Source organism: Cryptomeria japonica, unplaced genomic scaffold (assembly GCF_030272615.1).
Source record: "Cryptomeria japonica unplaced genomic scaffold, Sugi_1.0 HiC_scaffold_65, whole genome shotgun sequence".
NCBI classification, from domain to species: domain Eukaryota; kingdom Viridiplantae; phylum Streptophyta; class Pinopsida; order Cupressales; family Cupressaceae; genus Cryptomeria; species Cryptomeria japonica.
Genome location: NW_026728887.1, coordinates 1 through 5,000, shown reverse-complemented (window position 1 = coordinate 5,000; position 5,000 = coordinate 1). Strand labels below are relative to the sequence as shown.

Genomic DNA, 5,000 nt, shown 5'->3' with positions numbered 1-5,000 from the left:
GGGTAGGGGCTTCGGGTGCGCATTACATTTTTGCCCAAGCGTCCAGTGGGGTTTCTGGTGCGCTCCGAAGTGGGGTTATTGGAGCGCATCAAAGGTGCGCAATGCTGGTGCGAACCCGGGAGCGCTCCGATGTGTGCTCCAAGGTGCGGCGTGCACGAAGTCCGAGCCCGGTTTGCCCCGGGTGCGCACCTCGCGTGCACCTTCGCCGGGGTGAGCACCTTGGTGTGCAGACCTTGGTTGGGTTGCGCGCCCTGGTGCGCACCAAGGAGCGCTCTGAAGTGTGCTCCAAGGTGCGGCGTGCACGAAGTCGGAGCCCGGTTTGCCCCGGGTGTGCACCTCGGGTGCGCACCTCGCGTGCACCTTCGCTGCGGTGGGCACCTTGGCTGGGTTGCGCGCCTTGGTGGGCACCATGCAGTGCACGAAGTCGGAGCCCGGATTGCCCCGGGCGCGCACCTCCGCCAGGGTGGGCACCTTGGTGCGCACAACTTGCCTGGGCTGCGCACCAGGAAGGGCTCAAGATGGCACCCGCGTTCCGTTTTTTTCACTATCTTTCAGAACGGAAATTTTAAAATCTCGTTTTTTTTTGCCTTTTCTGGAAATTAGTGAAGGCAGCGCATCAAAGGTGCGCAACGCTGGTGCGAACCTGGGAGCGCTCCGATGTGTGCTCCAAGGTGCGGCGTGCACGAAGTCGGACCCCGGTTTGCCCCGGGTGCGCACCTCGCGTGCACCTTGGTGCGCACACCTTGGCTGGGTTGCGCGCCCTGGTGGGCACCATGGTGCGCACCAAGGAGCGCTCCGAAGTGTGCTCCAAGGTGCGGCGTGCACGAAGTCGGAGCCCGGTTTGCCCCGGGTGCGCACCTCGCGTGCACCTTCGCCGCGGTGGGCACCATGGCGTGCACGAAGTCGGAGCCCGGTTTGCCCCGGGTGCGCACCTCGCGTGCACCTTCGCCGGGGTGGGCACCTTGGTGTGCAGACCTTGGCTGGGTTGCGCGCCCTGGTGGGCACCATGGTGCGCACCAAGGAGCGCTCCGAAGTGTGCTCCAAGGTGCGGCCTGCACGAAGTCGGAGCCCGGTTTGCCCCGGGTGTGCACCTCGGGTGGGCACCTTGGTGCGCATGCCTTGCCTGGGCTGCGCACCAGGGCGGGCTCAAGATGGCACCCGCGTTCCTTTTTTTTCACTATCTTTCAAAACGGAAATTTTAAAATCTCATTTTTTTTTGCCTTTTTCTGGAAATTAGTGAAGGCAGCGCATCAAAGGTGCGCACCTCGCTGCCCACCACGGTGCGCAACGCCGGTGGGCACCCGGGAGTGCTTCGAAGTGTGCTCCAAGGTGCTGCGTGCACGTTGTCGGAGCCCGGTTTGCCCCGGGTGCGCACCTCGCGTGCACCTTCGTCGGGGTGGGCACCTTGGCTGGGTTTGCCCCGGCTGCGCTCCGAAGCGGGGTTATTGGAGCGCCGCCTCTTTTTTTGTCGGAGCGTTTGGTGGGGTTTCTCGCATTGGCTCTTCCGAGGCCCGGTTGCCACCCTGGCGCGCACGAAGTCGGAAGTAGGGTTAATTGCCCGGGTGCGCACCTTTGCCAGGGTGGGCACCTTACCTGGGCTGCGCACCAGGGCGGGCTCAAGATGGCACGCGCGTTCCGTTTTTTTCACTATCTTTCAAAACGGAAATTTTAAAATCTCCTTTTTTTTTTGCCTTTTCTGGAAATTAGTGAAGGCAGCGCATCAAAGGTGCGCACCTCGCTGCCCACCTTGGTGTGCTCTGAGGTGCGCACCCGGGAGCGCTACGAAGTGTGCTCCAAGGTGCGGCGTGCACGTTGTCGGAGCCCGGTTTGCCCCGGGTGCGCACCTCGCCTGCACCTTGGCCGGGGTGGGCACCTTGGCTGGGTTTGCCCAGGGTGCGCTCCGAAGCGGGGTTACTGGAGCGCCCCCTCTTTTTTTGTCAGAGCGTTTGGTGGGGTTTCTCGCATTGGCTCTTCCCAGGCCCGGTTGTTGGGTGCGCTCCCACCCTGGCGCGCGCGAAGTTGGAAGTTGGGTTAATTGCCCGGGCGCGCACCTTCGCCAGGGTGGGCACCTTGGTGCGCACACCTTGGCTGGGCTGCGCACCAGGGCGGGCTCAAGATGGCACCAGCATTCCCTTTTTCTCACTATCTTTCAAAACGGAAATTTTAAAATCTCGTTTTTTTTTTGCCTTTTATGGAAATTAGTGAAGGCATCGCATCAAAGGTGCGCACCTCGCTGCCCACCTTGGTGTGCTCCGAGGTGCCCACCACGGTGCGCAACGCCGGTGCGAACCCGGGAGCGCCCCGATGTGTGCTCCAAGGTGCGGCGTGCACGAAGTCGGACCCCGGTTTGCCCCGGGTGCGCACCTCGCGTGCACCTTGGTGCGCACACCTTGGCTGGGTTGCGCGGCCTGGTGGGCACCATGGTGCGCACCAAGGAGCGCTCCGAAGTGTGCTCCAAGGTGCGGCGTGCACGAAGTCGGAGCCCGGTTTGCCCCGGGTACGCACCTCGCGTGCACCTTCGCCGGGGTGGGCACCTCGGCTGGGTTGCGCGCCCTGGTGCGCACCAAGGAGCGCTCCGAAGTGTGCTCCAAGGTGCGGCGTGCACGAAGTCGGAGCCCGGTTTGCCCCGGGTGCGCACCTTCGCCGCGGTGCGCACCATGGCGTGCACGAAGTCGGAGCCCGGTTTGCCCCGGGTGCGCACCTCGCGTGCACCTTCGGCGGGGTTGCGCGCCCTGGTGGGCACCATGGTGCGCACCAAGGAGCGCTCCGAAGTGTGCTCCAAGGTGCGGCGTGCACGAAGTCGGAGCCCGGTTTGCCCCGGGTGCGCACCTCGCGTGCACCTTCGGCGGGGTTGCGCGCCCTGGTGGGCACCATGGTGCGCACCAAGGAGCGCTCCGAAGTGTGCTCCAAGGTGCGGCGTGCACGAAGTCGGAGCCCGGTTTGCCCCGGGTGCGCACCTCGCGTGCACCTTCGCCGCGGTGGGCACCATGGCGTGCACGAAGTCGGAGCCCGGTTTGCCCCGGGTGCGCACCTCGCGTGCACCTTCGCCGGGGTGGGCACCTCGGCTGGGTTGCGCGCCCTGGTGCGCACCAAGGAGCGCTCCGAAGTGTGCTCCAAGGTGCGGCGTGCACGAAGTCGGAGCCCGGTTTGCCCCGGGTGCGCACCTCGCGTGCACCTTCGCCAGGGTGGGCACCTCGGTGTGCTCCGAGGTGCGAACCCGAGAGCGCTCCGAGGTGCCCACGAAGTCGAAAGTCGGGTTAATTGCATTGTTTTCCCCGGGTGCGCTCCGAGGTGCGCAACATCGGCGCGCACCAAGGAGGGCTCCGAAGTGTGCTCCAAGGTGCGCACGATGGCGTGCACCTCTGGTGCGCACGATTCGGAGCTCGGTTTGACCGGGGTGCGCACACCTTGGCTGGGTTGCGCACCTTTTGTGCGCTCCAAGGTGCGCACGAAGTCGGAGCTCGGTTTGCCCCGGGTGCGCACCTTCGCCAGGGTGCGCACCTTGATGCGCACGCCTTGGCTGGGCTGCGCACCTTGGTGGGCGCCATGGTGCGCACCTTTCGTGCGCTCCAAGGTGCGCACGAAGTCGGAGCTCGGTTTGCCCCGGGTGCGCACCTTGGTGGGCGCCATGGTGCACTCCGAGGTGCCCAAGATTGGTGCGCACCAAGGAGCGCTCCGAAGTGCGCTCCAAGGTGCGCGCGAAGTCGAAAGTTGGGTTAATTGTCCGGTTTGCCTCGGGTGCGCACCTTGCGTGCACCTTCGCCAGGGTGGGCGCCTTGGTGCGCACACCTTGGCTGGGCTGCGCACACCTTGGCACCCGCGTTTCCTTCATTTTAAATTTTTTTTTTTTACAATCTCTCAAGTGGGAAATTCTATAATCTCAACTTTTTTTGCCTTTTCAGGAAACTTTTGAATGGAGCGCATCATTGGTGCGCTCCGAAGTGTGCTCCAAAGCTCTCTCCAGCTGCGTGCACCTGCCCCGGCCGCGCACCCGGCCCCGCCCAGCTTCGCTCACCTGTCCCGGGCGTCTGGTGCGGAACCTTAGAGTAAGAAACATCACCGTGCACCTTGGCCAACGTGCGCGACTCGACCGAGCGCGCACTGGCCGAGGTGCACACCGATTTCACCTGGGTGCGCGCGCAGCACCTCGGGCGCACCGGGGTGCGCGCACAACGCCCGGGTTGCACCGTGGCCTGTGTGCTCGGGGCGCCTCGGGTGCGCGCTCGGTGTCGCCCCCGCGCGCGCGGTAGTGCGGGCAGCGCACCCCGGCCCGGCCCGGCCCCGACGAGAACGCAAACGGGCAAAAGGTTTATTCAAATAGCATTGCGACGCCCGGCGAAAAACTAAAAAAGGGTGCAACACCGGGACTTCCCGGGAGGTCACCCATCCCAGTACTACTCCGGCCCAAGCGCGCTTAACTGCGGAGTTCTGATGGGATCCGGTGCACTAACGCTGGTATGATCGCACCCGTTATGAGCTTGTCGCAGTGTGTACTTAGCAAACCGCGACCCACGTGCGAATCCACCCCGGCCACCCACCCCCGTCGAGGTGCACACCCTCCCTCGCGAAGTGCGCCCCGTTCGCCAAGTGTGAGCCCTGCCCGGGTGCGCGCACCTTGCTAGGGCGTCGGGTGTGCACCCGGCCCGGCCTACGTGCGTGCACCTGGAGGGGGCGTCGTGTGCGTGCAGTGTCCCGTCTGCAACGCGGTGCCCACACACCACCTCGGGCGCAACGACCTGCGCTCACATGTGGGCCGAGTGCACCTTGGTGCATGTTCGGGGCGCCTCGGGTGCACGCTCGATCTTGCCCCGGTGCACCAAGGCGCTCGGTTTGCCCCGGGTGCGCACTTGGTGCAAGGTGGGCACCCAAAATAGGGATCAAGCACCAAAACACAAGTTTCGGGATGCAAAATGGGACCCAAGGACCACAAATGCGTTCCAAGACCCATGATGGGTCCACGAGAACAAAAATGTGTTCCGAGACTTAATAAACAAATATTG

General features: G+C 64.2%; 1 non-coding gene across 1 annotated transcript; it reads right to left on the bottom strand.

Annotated features, from left to right (window-relative positions):
* Positions 1-4,350: 4,350 nt before the first annotated feature.
* LOC131863528 (5S ribosomal RNA) lies at positions 4,351-4,469 on the bottom strand. The gene has a single exon (XR_009362428.1). It is a non-coding gene; the product is annotated as a 5S ribosomal RNA (ribosomal RNA).
* Positions 4,470-5,000: the final 531 nt, after the last annotated feature.